Source organism: Microtus pennsylvanicus, chromosome 16 (assembly GCF_037038515.1).
Source record: "Microtus pennsylvanicus isolate mMicPen1 chromosome 16, mMicPen1.hap1, whole genome shotgun sequence".
NCBI lineage: Eukaryota > Metazoa > Chordata > Mammalia > Rodentia > Cricetidae > Microtus > Microtus pennsylvanicus.
The window spans coordinates 6,893,281-6,912,643 of NC_134594.1; the positions used below are offsets into that span (position 1 = coordinate 6,893,281).

The 19,363-nt window shown below is 44.4% G+C and overlaps 1 protein-coding gene across 5 annotated transcripts in view; it reads left to right on the forward strand.

The window, feature by feature from the left end:
• The window catches only part of Slc7a14 (solute carrier family 7 member 14), a 98,348-nt gene that overhangs the window by 24,615 nt on the left and 54,370 nt on the right, over positions 1-19,363 (forward strand). Inside the window, exon 2 of one of the 5 annotated variants that reach the window (XM_075950422.1) lies at positions 14,976-15,078. The exons of the other annotated variants lie outside the window; for them this stretch is intronic. The gene's annotated coding sequence lies outside the window, so the exon portion shown is untranslated. The remainder of the gene's footprint in view (positions 1-14,975; positions 15,079-19,363) is intronic. 5 annotated transcript variants of the gene reach the window in all.

Below are 19,363 nucleotides of genomic sequence, written 5' to 3' on the forward strand. Positions count from 1 at the left end.
AGGAACCAGGGCAAAACAGCACAGCAAAGAGTCCAGAGAACGGTCTGCCCTTTCTCCTGGTGCAACCCCCAAGGGTCTAGACAATGTCTTAGAGCAAAGACATATGGTCCCTGTAACCGGCCCCCAGTCCTCCTCAGCCACACACTTCCTCCTCTGCTGGACCTGGCTCTTCTCCTCTGCAGCCTGCACCAAAGCCTCGGCTGCACTGCAGACCTGTGTGTCCCCACGTGTTTCCTAGAAAAACGAGCTGCACATTGTGAAGGGGCCCTAACAACACCCCACGTGAGAATTCTTAGTGACCTGTACCTAGCAAAGGAATCAGCCAATCCGTCTCCTTCTCCTCCGCCAAAGGCAGAGAATCACCACAGACAACCACCTAAAAGAACAAAGTTCCATAGGTAAATCACCAGAAAGAAGAAACAGCAAAAAGACCTGGAGACCCCTGGCCCCTCCCTCTGGCTAAGGAGAACTCAGAGAGACATTAGGGTGGGGGTTTCCAATGTCTGTTCAATGGCCTCTTGAGTATTATCCTTAGACTTACAAGATGGCTCAGCAAATAAACAGCAAATAAAACGCTTGCCAAACAAGCCTGGATACCTGCATTTTATCCCTATGCTCCCCATGAAGGAAAGAGAGAATCCCCTCCATGAGGCCGTCCTCTAACCTCTAAGCATGTATGTGCTGTGGCACACATGCTACCCCATAACACATGATGTACACATACAAGATTGTGATAAGTTAGGGATGGCATAGGATGTAAGTCAAGGGGATCATGTAGATCTTGAAATAGTTCACATGCAAAAGCAATGAATTGGCCAATGAATTATGCATGGCAGGGAAAATCAGTCCTTAGTACTTCTAGAGTTTCTGGGGTGCATTTATTTGGCCCTGTGTCTAGATGCTGCTATTACAAGTGTCCACTGGATGAATGTTGAAAATGTGGGTACCCGCACTCCTTAAAGAAAATCATGGTGCTGAGGAGATGGCTCAGCAGGTAAAGGACCAGAATACAGATCCTCAGAATCCATGCAAGGCCAGGGGAGTATGACAGCAAGCCTGTATCCCAGTACATGAAAGATGGAGACAGGATTCTAAGAACAAGCTGGCTAGCAAGACTAGCCAGCTGGAAAGTTCTAGGTCCAAGTGAGAGACTCTGCCTCCGTGTATAAGTGAATGAGTGAGAGAGAAACCCACCCCAGCTTCTAACCTCCACATGCACAAGCACCCACACTCTTGTCAGCCCACACACATGACAAACGCATTCCTAATTAATACAGAAGTTCAGCTTTTTTAGAATCATCCAGGGCATGTAATGCTTAAGTGATTTACTGAAATTTGCCTCATTGTAATAGCTATGACAACTGAGGTTCTCCTTAGATAAGAAGCCCTACATACATCACCCTATTCAGTCCTTCATCCAAGTCTCAAAGCAGTCAGGCTTCATAGAAAATCAGATGTTCCAAAGACTAAGGTGCTGAACAAATTCCTGTGGCAGAAGTTGAAGAAGGGCTAAGGGAAAGCACAGCCCACAGACTTCCCGCCTCGTTCTGTTGCCTCTGGACTGATCATCCTCAGGTCATCCTCAGCCCTATGAGAACTCACTTACACATATGGGATTGTGACATAACTATTTATTTGTAAAACTCATGACTCAGATACATCTTAGCTCAGGTCTGAACACACGCATGCGCGTGCACACACACACACACACACACACACGAGACTGACAGACAGAATTTCCTTTCTAAAATGTGGTATCAATCAATAGCTTCATCTAACATGGGGAAAAACTGAGGCCCACATAAATAAACTTAATTTAACCAATATTTATAATGTCCGCTGTGGTAGAACTCTGTGCCATAATCAGCTAACAACCAATGATTTTACCAAAGTGCTTAGCAACCTGTTGAGAGACAACTTTCTGCAGGGTCATCTTCGAGTAAGGCTGGAAAGGTAGAGACTGAGGGTGGAATTCATTCTCTGTGTATCAGGGGATTGCATAAGACCCCCGAGCAAGAGTACCAGGCTGGACTCGGAAGGTGTGCCTACTGTGGGCACAGAGGCTTCAGCTGAAATATGCAGAGGCAGAGGGGAAACACTGAGTTAATAAACTCCTTGCAAAAGCCATGGCCCTTAACTTAATGAGCCATCTGAATCCTGCTTTATTTCATTCGGGCAATTCTGAATCACATTACTGACGTCGTGGCCGCGCAGTTGGAGAAGTAACATAATCAGGATTCCAGTCTCTCCTAGCCATGCCTCCAGTCACTCCTAGCCATCCCCCATACCACCGTTGGGCCAAGAAAGGCTGGCAGGCCTCCTGGTGTCTCTTGTGTGCCCCCTTGCCTTTGTTTTCTATTTCAGCTCTGAAATTTTCAGTTCTCCCTAACAAGTGAAGATCAGAGACACACCAAAGAGAGCTTCAAAGATCAGAGAGACTTGACTAAGTTCCTAGAAACATGCACACAAAAATGGTGACTGTGTCACCTGTGGGCAAGAGCTCCACAGTTATGGGCATTGCTTCCTTTCAATTGTAGGTCTTAGGCTCCTTCCTCACATTTGTGAGCTGTTAGAAAAGAAGTATTTGTTTCTTACGCAAGTAAATTTCAACAGTGGATTGAGCACTAGAGCTGTACCAGGAGGGTTAGTGACCGTGGTGAACTCAAGGGGCAAGTGTTTGCAAAGACACTCATTACGTGTCATGGCTATTCTGGGTTGTCAGCTTGACTACATCTGGAATTAACAAAAACCCAGGCAGCTGGGCACACCTGTGGGAGTTTGTCTTAATTAAATAATTTGAACTGGAATGATCCACATTTAGTCCAGATCTTTTGATATGGGAAGATCCACGTTTAATCTGGGCCACACCCTCTCCTGTCAGCCTATGTAAGGACAGGGAATAAGGACACTGGCTCTCTGCCTGCTTGATCTTGTTCTTGCTAGCAATTTTATTCGTTCCTGCTTCTTCAGGATTCAGAGGTATACTAAGACCAGTTGAGATATCCAGCCTGATAAATATCTACTATAGGTGGGTAGGTAGATAGATCGATACATAGGTAGATAGAAAGATAGATAGATGATAGATAGATAGATAGATAGATAGATAGATAGATAGATAGATGTGGGTAGGTAGGTAGATCGATACATAGATAGACAGATGATAGATAGATAGATAGATAGATAGATAGATAGATAGATAGACAGACAGAAGATAGATAGATAGATAGATAGATAGATAGATAGATAGATAGACAGATGATAGATATAGGTGGGTAGGTAGATAGATCGATACATAGGTAGCTAGAAAGATAGATAGATAGATAGATAGATAGATAGATAGATAGATAGATAGATAGATAGACAGACAGATAGATAGATGACAGATACTATCATTTCTAGTCCTCTAGAGAACCCTGATTAATACGTTATGTAAATGAAGCCGCTGCCACAAGGCAAGTTTGCTCCCCCATCAGTCCTCATTTCAGAGACCAGTACACTGTGGTTGCTATAAGCTCTAGGGTCTCCTCATGTCTCCACAGCCTCTGTCTACCAGCAGACACACCACTGTCCTTGGGGATCTCATAGAGGGGATTTGAATTTTAAACCATCTCTCCCTGATGAAAATCAAATACTTTGTCTCTTTAGAAAACGTCTGTCCTCTGCAACATTTTGTGTTGAAGCTGCAGTGATAATGGCGGTGATGACGGTGGTGATGGTTGTGACGGTGTTGATGCCGCTGGTGGTGATGATGATGGTGGTGGTGACGATGGCAGTAATAGTGATGCTGGTGCTGACGATGATGGTGATGGTGATGGTGGCAGTAATAGTGGTGGTGGTGGTGAATATAATGGCGTGATGGTGGCAATAACGATGATGTTTTGAGCTGGAGACTTCTTTCTTGAAATTATCCATTCAGGCTGTCTATTTTCTCAAAGAAAGGTTTAAGAATCGTCTATGTATGCACATAAAAATTAACTCAAATGGATCAAATACCTAAACATAAGACTGAAGCTGAAAAATGCTTAGAAGGAAGCTTAGGCATAAATCTGCGTGATCCTGGATTATGATCCAAGAAAATAATAGGCAAACTGTACGAGGGCTGAATTTAAAAACCGGAATCTCAAATGGAACCATCACCAAGGTAAGAAGTCAAACCTCATAACAAAAGAAATTGTTTGTAAATTTTATATCTTAAAAGAATGCTGCATCTCAAGCACATAGTAGATTGTCATCACCCAACAAAACAATGACACATAACCCAGTTTTGAAATGGACGACGAGTTTGAATAAAAATTTCTCCAAAAATATATGTAAACTGGCAAATAAACACACATGGGAAAGGACTCAAGAGCGTTAGCCATTAGGAGAGGAAAAACAGCCACCATGAGAAAGCCGTCACACCCACCAGGGTGGTTATAATCAAAAATATTAAATAATAGCAATTATTAAGGAAGAAATAGAAAAACTGTAAAATTGTGCTGCTGCCTTGAAGCACAGTTTGGCAGTTCAATCTGTTAAACACAGAACTGCCGTATGATCCAGCGATCCCACTCCTGGTTGACAGTTCAATCTGTTAAACACAGAACTGCCGTATGATCCAGCGATCCCACTCCCGGTTGACAGTTCAAATCTGCTAAACACAGAACTGCCATACAACCGAGCGATCCTGCTCCTGGTTAATAGCCAAGAGGTTTTAAAATAGAAATCCGGGGTCTGGAGAGACGACCCACTTGCTGTTCTTCCAGAGGACTGGAATTTTGTTTCCAACCTCTTGCCACTCACAATGACCTGTAACTCCAGCGCCAGGGGATGCAACAACCTCTTCCAGCCTCTGAGGACACAACACACACATACACAGAGACAGACACACAAATAATCAAATAAATCTTAAGAACATAAAGGTCCACACCAAAAAAACTGCAAAATATTCACAAGAATAATGTTGTGAATAGTAACTCACATCTTATTATGAATAATTGAAGCAGCACAGATACCAACTAATGAATAGACTAACAGAACCCAGTAAATCCATGTGATGGAACTTAGCCACGAAAAGAAATGAATCTCTGATTCATAATTAAATATGTGGAAGCTGGATGGTCATTTTGATGAGTGATCGAACCCAGATCCAAAAGGCCACATAGTTTATTATTGTACTTATATGAAGTGTTCAAAATAGGCAAATCCATCTAGGTTAGTGGCTACGCATCTGGGGGAAGAAGTAACGAGTATCTAACTGCTTGGCTTCCTTTGCAGGCGGTAAAGAGATTCTGAAATTAGATATAGTAATGGTAACACAACCCTTTAGACACACCAAGAGGAGATGGATGATGCACTTCAAAAAGGGGGGGGGGGCTGGGAGATGGATCAGTGGGCCAAGAGCCTGCCACACAAGAGTGAGAGCCTATGTTTGGGTCCTCAGAAGCCACACAAAGCCAGCACAGTAGCTCACCTGTCATGTGTGCACACACAACACACTCACACAGAGACAAAGACAGAGAGAGAGAAAGAGAGATTTTGGAGAGTGTATTTTGATTTAAAACTTTGTATTTGCTGAATGAATGTGACAACTGACATGAAGATCACAGAAAAAAACCACACTGGGCCTTGTTTGGAGATTGACAGTTGCTCACTCTTTCAGAAAAATTCTTTACCCACAAGCCACTGCAGTAGCATTTGAGCCACCAACATCCCACACCTTAAGTGACCAAGTTCAAGTCCTTCATTCTATCATGCTTGGAGAACGTGTTTACTTTAAACTAGCTGCCGGCTAGTGTTGTATGATATTTTTATTGTGTTCTGGCAATTGTGTTCTGTTTGGAGTCAGAGGGCAGAGCCAGCCACTAGCTGACCAAAATTAACCATAGAGGTTTGGAGGAGACAGGAAGTAGTAAGGCAGGACTAGGGGATTTGGGCCCTTATGGACAGAAGAATGGAAAAGTAGGAGGACCGGCGGCTGCTCCCTGCTCCTCTGATCTTTCTCCTGATTTTGTACTGATAAAGATTAATTAGATTAACCCTTCATCTGGCACCCAAAGTAGGGTGCCATGTCCTGTCCTGACTGCCTGCTCCCAAATAATCACTCAGATGCTTAATATAAATTATAAATGCTCGGCCAATAGCTTAAGCTTATTACTAACTAGCCTTAACATTTTAAGTTTACCCATATTCTTTCTTTACCCTCTGCCGCAAGGCGGTAGATTTTTTACCGTGGCATGTTCATCTCCTGCTCCCCCTGCATCTGCCTGGCGTCTCCTCAGACTCTGTCCTTCCTCATTCCTCTCAGTCTGGCTCTCCTGTTCAGCTGTTGGCTGGTCAGCTTGTTTATTAAACCAATCATAGTGACGTACGGTAACGCGGTGTACAGAGAGCTATTTCACGGCATGCTAGCCTGTGGATCATATTTAGCTTTTCCAGTTAATGACTGTGGGTAGGTTATATTATCTGCATGTTTTACTTCAGGGTAGGGGTGCCTGTCACATGCGTAGTGTCATGCTTCTTCATGCAAGGCTGGCACTGAGGCCAATAGAACTGAAGACAACCGTGGTTTTAGACCAGTCCTTCATTACACGCACGCAGTCACAAGCATCGCTTTACTGCAGTCCAGAGTCTCTGACTTTCTTCCTCTGCGTATCACCTCTGCCAACAGGTGAAGCCACAGCAGCCCCAGCTCTTAGCATTTTCCAAGACCAAAGCTTTCGTTTGTTCAGCCTCTGCCTAGGAATTGTAGTCCTTGTGGAAAGCTTAGCGAACTTCCAGTTCCTGCTATCACCCAGAGTCCTGGACAGTGGGTTTCCATCATCTACAGTCCCGAACCCCAGTGGGCTTCCATCACCCAGAGTCCTGGACAGTGGGTTTCCATCAACCAGAGTCCTGGACCCCAGTGGTCTTCTATCATCCAGAGTCCTGGACCCCAGTGAGCTTCCATCACCCAGAGTCCTGGACCCCAGTGGGCTTCTATCACCCAGAGTCCTGGACCCCAGTGGGTTTCCATCACCCAGAGTCCTGAACCCCAGTCGTCTTCTATCATCCAGAGTCCTGGACCCCAGTGAGCTTCCATCACCCAGAGTCCTGGACCCCAATGTGCCTGAGGGAAATTGGCTATCAGCTGATTGATTGGTCTAGGTACATGCAAACATGGAGGTCACTAGGGGACCACTGTTTACTCTTGCAAGAGGCACTCGTCATATCACTGTTCAGACTCAGTACCTCTCCCCAGGATGCCTGGTGGAGCTAGCTGTTGGCATTCTTAATTTATGCAATCATAACAACTATCGCATTGGGACATTTAAATAAATGTCCCCAGCTTGGACTCTATAAAAGCTGTGGTGAGCATCAAGGAGAGATACAGAGAGAATTAGCCAGCCATTCAGAAGGCTGGCTTTGAGGCTGGGCTCATACATGTCATCACTGACTGGGCCACTTTCTCTATATGTAATGGTTAGTCCTGGCTGTCAGCTTGACTAGATCAGGCGTGGACGAAGAGATAAGTCACTGGGGCACACCTGTCAGGGATGTTCTTTTTTAATTTTTTTAATCTTCTCACAAATATTACATCTAGACCACAGTTTCCCCTCACTCCCCCTGATCTCTTCCCTCACCTCCCCTCTCCCCCCAGATTCACACCTCTATCTCCTCCCAGAAAAGAGCAGGCCTCCCAGGGACATCAACCAATTATGGCATAATATGCTACAATAATACCAGGCACACACCATCATATCAAGGGCAGACAAGGAAGCCCAGCAGCAGGAAAAGGTGTGAGAGGTTTTCTTGATTAGGTTAGTTGGCCTGGGAAGACAAACCCTAAATGTAGGCAGCACTTCCTATGGTAGCTTGATAAATGGAGGCCTCAGGGTCTCAGCCTCTTCAGCGCAGGGACAGTCACTAGAGGACCACTCAAGCAGTTTGTGTAAGCCAATCTAATAAACCCTTTAATTATATATTCCTTCTTCAGGTCCCTCCTCCCTAGAGAGCCCTGACTGATACACCCTCCAAGTGCCTATTTTTTTTATATAGAAAATAAGAATGTTTAAGTCTGTAGTTCCTAGGCTCCGAACATTGAGTGAGAACAGGTGTAAGGTACGTCTGCTCATTCATTCTTGTGTCCCAAATGCCACCTGTGTGGCAGTGGGCCTTTGCTTGACCCCCAAAACACCACAGTTCCCAAGCAAAGCACAGCTCAGAGAACGCAGAGACTCCACAGATGCCAACGGTAGTCTGTCACCTGGTCTGTCACGAGAAGTCTCTCAAGGAAAAGGGCAGGGTGCTATAAACATGTAACACGGTGGGCTAAGCCACCCTCCCTGCATTCAAAAGAGGTGTTCAAGCGAGGCTCGGGGTGATCGGCGTCGCTCTTGTAACAAGCAATGACAAAAACCAGCCAAGCGGTTTTCATTAAGACTGATTCTTGACCCCAGATGCACACATGTGGCACAGAAGCTCTGTGGAAAACTGGAGAACAGTGTTCTGCTCTCGTTTTTGACGTTTTCTGGGTGATTCTCAGGCATTGCCAGGTTTGGGAACTAAAGAGCCAAGCAAGGGGTCAGGGAAACAAGATAAGCAGAGTAAATCTCTCCTGAGAGGGCGCGGAGGTGGACAGAACCTGCTACTCGCTCAGCCCAACTATAGCGACACCGGCATCTTCTGGAAGCTTTTTAGGAATGCAGAACTTTGGCATTCTTAGCTATGGAGACAAAACCCACAGTTTTACAATATGCACAGGTTTTTTTTTTAATTCCCACTAACACACCCAGAAGCACTGGGAAGGGGATGAAAATCGCCTTCAAGAACCCCAGGTTCCATGCCCACATCCTCAGCACATATTTGGCTCCAGATAAATACATCGAGTAGATTGTTAGCTTATGGGAACTGCTAAGATTGATGCAATAACCCCTGACCTCCATTCACACACATGAGCACACACACAATAATGATAGATTTAAAAATAGTAAAGTACAGTGCTATGTTTCATATCTCTTCTTTTTCAGCGGTGAGTATTAAATCCAGGACTTCATACGTGTAAGGCGAGTGTTCTGCCCAAATTACCGATGTGTCCATGTCCCTTGTTCCTGCTCTGTTCATGTCACCACAAGAAACAATTACTTCTCTTTTGAATTTTTTACTTTCTTGAGCATTTCATGTATGAGTTCTGTTTTTACATCATTACCCCTCTCCTCCCTTCAACTCCTCCTGAAATTCACAGCCTCTTTTTTTTCAATTATTATAGTTACACACACATACTTAAAAATATATAAATACCACCTGCTGAGCCCATTTAGTGGTCTTCCTATTTATATGGTTTAGGGCTGGTTGCTCAAGATTAGATAGCCAATTAGGAGGATCTCCCTAGGACTCAGAGGTCTCATTAATTCCTTCATCCAGGTACGGCTGGGAGCAGGACCTTGTGAAGTTTCCCCATCCATGTTGGCCCGTCAACTGGTGGTGTCATTTTTCCAGGAGTCTTGTTTCAACAACCATACTGATATTCCATAAAAGCAACTCTCCTGTCATATACAGACATCTCACAGCAGACATCCTGGTCCCTGGCTTTTGGGATTCCCACGCCCTCTTCCACACTTAGATAGATGTAGGAGTTGTGTTTGGATGTATCAGTTGGTGATAGGCACCCCACAGTCAATTCTTTTCACTGACCACTTGTGAAGTTCTGCATTGGTCTCTGTCTGTTGCAAAAAAAGTTCTTTGATATAATACCTGTCTATGGGCATGGGGATAAGTATTCAAAAGGCAGTTAATTAAATACATATCCCTATGGTTTAGAAAAGCAGCAGAGTGAAGCTAGGTTTATAGTGTCAGACATAATGTCTTGCCTACTGAGTCCAATTAGAGGGTCACTGATTGCTGCCAAGCTACAGATGTCACTATTGTACCTTTGAGGACACCTTGCCACACTGGCCATGGCTGTGGATTAAAGGCGTCAAAGCTGCATAGCAGCTTCCGCTATTATGAGAGCTATCCTTGATGGAGGAAGCTTCCCGGTCGGTGCAGGTGGATTCCTGCAAGTCCTGTGCCCAAGGTGTGTGGTGTCATCAACAATAGGGACTTGTCCTCGAGTTCTGAGAGGCGACCCAGAGCAATAGGAACAGCTATAGTGTTTGAGGGATCTATCTCTTGGACTCACCTAACCAGCAATTTGAAAATACCGTGGCTGGTTTTGGGGTTTGTGTTAGACAGAAGCATTACTACCCAAGTGGAGTAACTTCATTTAAATTGTGTGTGTGTGTGTGTGTACGTACATATAGACACAAAGAAATTCTGCTTAGCCATAAAGAAAAAACGAGATAATGAAAATCTCAGGTAAATTACACTGAGCAAAGCAACCAGACGCAGAAGGGCAAACACCACGCGTTCTCTCTCATTTGTGGTTCCCAGATCTGCATCTTCTGAGCCCACTTCTTATGGCTGATATCACGGTTCTTGGATTTTGACATACCAGCAGGAGAGAAGCACTCACGCAGGTCGATCTGCCTCTCAAGCCACCAAGTTTGCAGTGGCTCACAGAGGAATCAACAGCACGAGCGGCGTGAACTCACAAGCGCCCTTTCTCTCCGGCTTTTCACTGACCTGGAAGTCAGCCCTCCTTTCTCCAGCCACTTTCCACCAGGCTCTGCTTTCCAGGTCACTGGAAACACAGACGTGCTCCTCGTCCCAAGTAACTCTAGATCCTTCCCAGTCTGTCTGGGAGCCGAGGGAGTGTCTTTGTCTCTAGACCCAACACTGATCACTCTCTGTGATTAGCTGGCTACTATCTTAAAAGTAAAGGTCTTCCTTCTCTTCTAATGCCAAAAGGGAGCGCACAGGTACTTTATCCTGCATGAATCAGGATTTGTGTTCCTTTTCTCTGTTTACAACCATGATTAAAGCAAGGTTTCCAACTCAGGCAACTTCTAGGTCATTAGGGAAGTCAGAGGAAAGCTACTCATGTGTTGACTATAGCAGGCTGCTGGGTACAGGACACTCTTTTGGTCTGTTTGGAAGGGAGCTTAAAAAAAAGAAGAGTCCCCACAAACTATTGTATGGCCTTTTTCGGGAATAATAATATTATCCAGCACAAACCTAACAGAAACAAGATCTCTCTCTTGACAAGGGGGAGGAAAACTAAAGGAACCAATTTTGGGAAGGTTATGAATTCAGCAATTTAGTCAAAGTCTATTTTGATAATATAGCATATAGCTGTTTCCAGTGAAGCTAGATTGGAACAGACCAAAGGACAAATGACAAAAGGAAAGATGCAGCCAAGGGCAGCCAGAGATGAGCCCGTAGGGTATTTCAGCATGATTTAATGTCAGTTTGGGTAAACAGGGCCGCCTCACAGCCCCACACACATCTGCCACGGCACACTCTCCTACTGTTACCGCATTAATAATGGAGGAAGGGAAAGAGACGGTCGGATGGGGCGAGAGAGGAAAGATATGCTTTCACATCCCTTTGGAAAGAGACGAGGAGCCAGGAGAGAGGGCTGCAGGGGGTAGAGGACAGACTGCTAATGCGCAGAGCGTGTGGCTCTCGAAGCCGTGGCCTGGTTCTTCTGCATTCTAACTCTGGAAGCTCGGATCCATCCTCCAGCTCTCCCAGTGCTCAGGGTCCTCTTCTGAGGATGCCAACGTCTTTCTGACATCATCTCTGCAGCTTTGTTCTCCAGTGGAAGAGCCACCAGCCACGCATGGCTATATAAATTTAAATTACAGGCATACTTCATCACTTTGAGCTTTGCCTTAATGCACTTCATGAACACTGTATTGCTGGTAGATGGTATATTATGCAAGCATGTTCATGTGTTCGTGCTAGTGCATGCATGTTCATGCCTGTATGTCTGTAGGGTATGTGTGTGCATGCATATTCATGTGTATGCATGTTCATGTGCGTGAGTGTGTGTGTATGGAAGAGCAGACACCAAAGGTCAAAGTGTATCTTCCTCAATCTTTCTCTAACTTATTTAATACAGGACTCTGCTTTCCCAGCACTGGGTTATAAGCACACCACCTTGTCCAGTTTTTACACAGGTACTGGGGATTGAACTCAGGTCCTCACGCTTGTGCAGCAAGTGAGCCATCTCTCCAGCTCCTCCCCACTGAAGGGGTTCTAGCAACTCTGCCTCTAGCAAGTCCACTGGCACCATTTGTTTCAGTAGTTTTGTTTGTTGTTGCTTTTTTTTTTAAAGAAGTTAATTAGGGTGTATGCAATTTTAAGCATAAGATTATTGCATTCTTATTCTATAAAATAATATATACATAACTTTTATATATGCAAACAATTCATGCTAATTTTATTGAAATATCTCTATTACAATATTCACGTGTATCACAGTGGTCTTGCACCAAACCCACAGTATCTCTGAGGCATATCTTGCAATTGAAAGTAAGTAAAATTGTAAATCCCATTTTCAGTACCACTAGCCACATATCAAGTGCTTAATAGCCACATGTGGCTAGTGACAGCCATACTGGATAGCATGGAAATTTTTTCTTCATCTTGGAATGTCTGAGGCCCTGGAACCTCATACCAGTGTATAGTTCATACCCCATACAGTCCTTAGGAGCTGCAAGACATCCAGCCTGCACCCAGACTGTTCTGTATCTTAGTGTCTTCATCTTTAATTTAGTGATTAAAAAAAAACAATAGCTCTTCTAGAGTTATTGGAAGTATGTGTGCACATGTGTATACATATGTGTATGCATATGTGTATGCAAGCATGTGTGCATGAGTGCATTTGTGTGTGTGTGTGTTTATAGTAAACATCTAAAAGCTGAGCACCACCTAAGATACGAACAGCATCTGGTACAGAGACGTCAAATACATCTACCTCAGATGAACCAAGACAGAAGACCAGGACGCACGACCCTCTTTTTTAAGCACCACGGCTTGAATTTCAGATGTGTCACCACAAACTGCTCCAATTTTCACCCCACAAAGGACAGTGTCTTCCAGTCTGTCTCAGCTCTTCATTTTCTTGCAGCAGAATGTGAGGTTCAGACTTTAGAGTAATGAGATATTTTAGTCCTGTGATGTGTCGCAAAACCAGTTCATCCACTTTTTCCTTTCTTAGTTTGGGGATTCCTATCTAAATGAATTGTAGATAAAAGTTACTGTCCTGCCTGGTCCCACAGCTGTTCAGTCACAAAGAAACACACAGAGGTTTCTATTAGTTATAATCTGAGTCTATTAGCTCAAGCTTATTATCAACTATCTCTTACAACTTAAATTAACCAATAATTCTTGTCTATGTTAGCCATGTGGCTTGGTACCTTTTATCAGTGAGGCATTCTCATCTTGCTTCCTCTGTGTCTGGCTGGTGACTGCCCCTCTTCATTTCCTCTTCCCAGAATTCTTTTGGTCTGGTCACTCCACCTATATTTCCTGCCTGCCTACTGGCCAGCCAGCATTTTATTAAACAAATACAAGTAATGAATCTTTACAGTGTACAAAAACATTATCCCACAGCAATAAATGGAGAAGAGGTGGACCCAAAACACAGGCAGGGAGAACTGAACTCACAGCTTTTGCTTGTGTCAGGTAAAATACATTAAGCATCTCCAGGACAAGGCTTCAAACATGGAAGCTCATTTGTTGGAATGTTTGGAATGTTTGTAGTTGTCAAAATACAAGTTGCAGTTTGGCATGTCCTCCTTCTCACTCCTCAGCCCTAGAGGGCTCAGAGCGCATGTGTGCCTTTAATTGTACAGTGCGGTAATGCGGGCTTATCTTGCACTGACCCTGGTGGTGCTCTACATGACCTTGTCGTACAGAAGAGGCACGGTAGAATAGAAATGGGTGCACCTGTCTGGCTTGGCATGAGCACTTTACACCTTCAACTTCAGCCTCGCCCCTCAGACAGTCAGAGGAAGATGGTGGGGCTTTAGCATGTGGTTTCGGCAAAGCTATCCTAAGCATTGTGGGAAATGCTTATATATGGATACAGGCTGTCCTCTGCATGTTCACGTGACTCCATATACTACATACACCGTAGTGAAGGCTGGAAGTGACCCAACAGTGAGGCACTTGTCCCTATAATTGGAAAAAAATTAAAGGATCCAAGAACTTACTCCCAAAACAGCGGCGTATGGTCTCTGTCCCCGTGCACATGGACATGCACACACAACCATGGCTTTCAGAGCTCTGAGATGAAATAAGAATCTTATGAGAGTGTCAAAAAGAGGACTTGGAGCTGAGAGCCAAATAGAAGCAACTGGTGCCTTCAGCTAAGGGAGTCATGGCAGAATGGAGGGACCAGTGACCGCCAAGGTACGCAGAACAAAAGTGAAAGTGGCGTCCCTGGGGTCATGGTGGCAGGGTGGTTGGTTACTTGTTTGTTTCATATCCTGTGGAGGATAGCCAGAATTCTTAGAGCACTCTGTGAGTTTATACAAATTAGTCACCATGGGAGGTATCAACATGAAGAGAAAGAAAACCAGACTCTAAAACCCTGAAGTCCTGGGACTGGGGCAGATTCCATCCTCCCAGCGATGTTGTTGACCTGAACTTCATGCAGCAGTGGAGGGCACAGACCCTAAGCCAGTTTGCCACGATGGAGATGCGTGGAAGCATAACTCCAAAAACAAAAGATACAAATATCCTCTGGGGCCACGGCCAGGAGCAGGAACATGTATGTTATTCTTGGAGCCATCTGTGGTTTGTTTTAAATTAAGTACAGATGCCTTTCTGCTCACTGTGGAGATACGTCTCTGTGAAGCTTTCCTAAGTCAGCAATATTCCAAGTAAAAAAATGCATTGAATACATCAAACCTACCGAACTGAGAAGCGTGGCGTGGCACGGCAGTACAAGAAAGTACCAGGATGTTCACCCTGGTCGTGGGCACACCATGCTGTCCTGCAAGTAGCACGGCTCTGAATGTCATCCCCAAGGAGAATGTCAAAACGCAAGACTCAATGTCGCCTTTGTATCATCCTAAAGTCAAACCACCACAAATCGGGGGTTACCGTTTTTTCTCCTGTTGTAGGAATTTCTGCCAAGCACAGAGAAGATATGTGCATAGATCCCTCACTATCCCACCACCAGAAATCCCCACGTTCAAGACCGTGTCGCCTTCTGAAGAAGAGAGCGTAATTGGTTCACACTTTATGGCCAAATTCTAAGCCCTTTGCTGTAGTTTTTTTCCGTGTCAAGGATCTTGAGTGATTTTTCACATGCTAAAATGTTACTTTTTAGAATATTTTAATAGTTTCTTAATGTTTCATTCTCCTTGTGTGTCTTTGTGTGTCTCTGTGTGAGGGGGGGGGCATTGTATTCATGTATTCTCCTTGTGTGTCTTTGTGTGTCTGGGGGGGGTTGTATTCATGTATTCTCCTTGTGTGTCTGTGGGGAGGGGGGGCGTTGTATTCATGTATGATCACAACATTTACATGGAGGTCAAAGAACAAGCTAGGGTGTTCGTCCTCATTTTCCACCTCGCTTGAGACACTGTCTTTTGTTGCTCCCCAGTGTGTATGACAGGCTAGCTGGTCCAGGGGCTTCTGGGGATTCTCCTCTCTCTGGCTCCCATCTCTCAAAGAATATTCTAAAAGCTAAACATGATCAGCATTCCTAAAATGCAGTGTACTTCTTCATTCTTCAAAAATATTTTAAATCCAAACTGTCAAAGCCTCCTGTTATTTTCTCCCAGATGAAAAAGAATAAAACAAACTACAGATTTTTAAAATGCCTTCTCTTCCACCCTGAGTACACTATGAATTATCAGGTTCTTGCCACAGTGATTGGATGAAAAGCCAAAGTTTCCAAGGGGACATCTATTCAAAAACTGTAATTCTAAATTTAGCTAAATTTTAATATTTTAATATTAAATATTTTAACATTCTAATCCTGTGTAATTCTTATTCAGGCTTCCCTTGACTTAATGGATATAAAAGGATAAAAGTCATATAGAGACAATTCATTTATAACTAGAGGTAACTGTTCCCAGATAATTTTGTTTCTCAAAAGAAATTGTGGAGGCCTCTTAAAGGGAAGAAAGTTTTTTCATTTGTAAAATCTGGGACTTGAACCAGGTGAGTTCTCCTGCTGTGTGTTCTCTGCATTGGTGCAGACTAGTTAGCAAAGCAACATCTTACATTGCAGAAGACGTCTCGAAATTGCAGAGATCATCACAAACTACTGTGGGAAATTACGTCTTCTATGAGGAAATGAACTTGTGCTCAACACTCATGTACTCAGGCAAAACCAGTCATGCGGAGAAACACACATGTGTCCTTTGCCTACTTTGCAGGACTGCCTACTCGAACCGCTGGAGATTTAGCCAAGGTTATGCCGTCAAGTTCACAGTCTAGAGGGGGAGACATATAAGAAAAGCACTGGCACTTAAATAATTGTCCAAACAGGATAATTTACTTAATAATGAATGGAGAGATGGGTAGGTAGATAGATGGAAGAAAGAATGAATGGGTGGATGGGTGGGTGGATGGACGGGTGGGTGGATGGATGGATGGATGGATGAATGGATGGATGGATGGATGGATGGATGGATGGATGGGTGAATGGGTGGATGAAAGAGCAATAGATGAAAGATAGAAGATAGATAGATAGATAGATAGATAGATAGATAGATAGATAGATAGACAGATAATACATGCGTATATACATACATAGATACACAGATATATAGATGATACATAGATAGATACATAGACAGACATAGATAGACAGATACAGAGAAAGAGAGATGGGGAAGAAGAAGAAGAAGAAGAAGAAGAAGAAGAAGAAGAAGAAGAAGAAGAAGAAGAAGAAGAAGAAGAAGAAGAAGAAGAAGAAGAAGAAGGGTAGATAATAAAGTACAGGACACCGAGGAACACTTTCAGCTTAGATAGAGCTAAAATCACTGCAGAAGTAACATGTCAGCAGCAGAGGTTGAAATACTGAAGGATAAACCATGCAAAGGCCCAGGGCAATAGATTCCAGAGACAGGAAATAAGGCTCAGGACATGGTAGAAACAAGAATTCGCTGTGATTAAACCAAAAGAGGTAGTAAGAGACGAACTCAGTAATGTAGCAGACGAAAAACTATGTAGCGCCCCAGAGGCCATGGCAAGCACGTTCGTCCTTGTTTGTGAAGCAAAATCAGCAGAGAGACTGAAGAAGAAACCCTAGCCCTCAAGTGCTCGACAATCTTCACAAGACAATTTTAGAATGGAATTTCCATAGGAAACCAGAGAACAGGAGGCTCCAGTGATTGACATAACGTTTAATAACAGAGGAGTTGTAAACTGAGTCCCACAGGAACAGGGAGGTGTGGGACTGGATTCAGCATACCATGAAAGGGCAACTAAGAAGGGGAAAGAATCATAGTCTGGCAGGGAGACCTGCTAGCATCACACCGAGGTCACCTCACGCCTGTCTCCTCAGTCCGCCTGCAAACCCTGGGAGGGAAAGACCCTCTTCCCCAGCTTTATCTGTGCACCTTGCACACACAATGCCAGGAGCTTAACCAATATTTATAAAAACCCACTGAACCCAGCAAGGCAAACAGTGTGTATTGAGACAGTACAGGCCGGGAGCAAAGTGGGGTTGGGTGTGGAAGAGCCAGCCTTTGTGGAGAACTCAAAGTTCATGGAGCATACATAATTTAAGATTCCTTTTATCTGGTTGTCGTTGGATCACAAAAAAACGGAAGGGATCTGTCTCATTAAAATTATCAGGTTTCCAGTACTGGCTCTAGAAAGCTAGATTTTATTTTAATCTCATTTTATTTTTTGAGGATTAAGGAAGGAATCTCAAAAGGACAGGTGATTAGATTCCACGGCTGCCGCATCCAGAGCATCTACAGGGAATAGAGAGAAAAAGTTGTTTCCAGTGTGAACTCCAAACCCAGAGGTGCAAAGTCAGTCATCCAAATTCCAACGGCTGACTTGGGAGGGAGCTTCTATTTATAGAGAACCCAGACTGCAGGCATGGGGTGTATCTCCTTGTGGGGTTCCCCCAAGCGTCCACAGGGGCATCAACTGATTACTACCAGGAACAAACACATTTAGAAGACTCCTGCCTGAGCTGTGTCCTCTTGACTCAGAAGAGGGATGCTAATCAAGACCATGCCACCGGGAAGAGTTTTAAGAAACACTGCTGGCTGGCTCTCCTCCCTTCCCTTGGCTCCTATAAGGAAACAGAAACCCACTGAGCCCAGTGGGGCAAACAGTGTGTTCTGAGAACAATAAACACTGGGGATTTGGGTCTGTTTTTCTTTTTGTAAGCGACATCAGGAGTGAGGGAGATAGCTCAGCTGTAACTGCTTTCCTGGCAAGCCTGAGGGAGATAGCTCAGCTGTAACTGCTTTCCTGGCAAGCCTGAGGGTCGGAGTTTGATTCCACTGCACCTACATAACAACAGGAACAAAGTTGCCTGTCACGGTGACTCATAATCCCAGTACTGGGAAGGCAGGGGCAGGCAGATCCCTAGGGTTTGCTGGCCAGCCAGCCTAGCCTACTTGGCAAGTCCTAAGCTTCAGACCAATGAGAGATCTTGTAGATGGCACTTGAGGAATGGCAGCTGAGATCATCCTCTATGCTAGGGCATATATCACTTCCATGGCCCCCTGTCCTGTGCTGGCACACTTAACTTTTGAACTAGGAGCCCATTATTCTTCCTCTTCCAGAAATAGCATTTAGTGACACAAGGTCCTCGTAAGAAAAGCTGAGCTGGCTGTGATGGAACATGGCAGTAATCACGGCAGTGATGAGGGCGAGACCAGAGGACTCAGTTTAAGGCCAGCCTGGGCTACCCTTTAGAGCCGGAGACCAGCCTGGGCTACCCTTTAGAGCCAGAGACCAGCCTGGGCTACCCTTTAGAGCTGGAGGCAGAGTTTAGAGTGTATGCCAAGCATGCTCAGTGCCCTGAATCAGACAATGAGTGAGAAAGGAGGAGGAGAGAGGAAGACAGAGGCAGGAAGTTTAGAGGAAGATGCCATGCTGGTGACGTGGATGATGGAAGGACCACAAGTCGAGGAAAAGAGCTGACCTCCAAGTTCTTCAAGCTGGAAACGCAAAGGAGACAGACTTCTTTCTAGATACGTGAAGACTCAGAACTATAAACCAAAACTAACTTTTTGCATTATACAAACCAACCCAAGTTCCCACTCCCTGCCCTCCTCCCATTCCCTCCACACACCCTCCCACCTCACCCCCATCCAATCCTCAGAGAGGGTAAGGCACGTTGCTTTTAACCTGTACTCTGTCTATTACATGTCACCCTTGGTGAGGAAGATTTTCCAGTCTTCCTCTTTGCCAAATGACTTCTTTCATATGCTGATTTTAGACTACAAATATTGATTTAATGTGCATGTGTATATACGTGTGGGTGTGTATACGTGTCACTGCACATGTATGGAGACCAGAACTTGTGGTC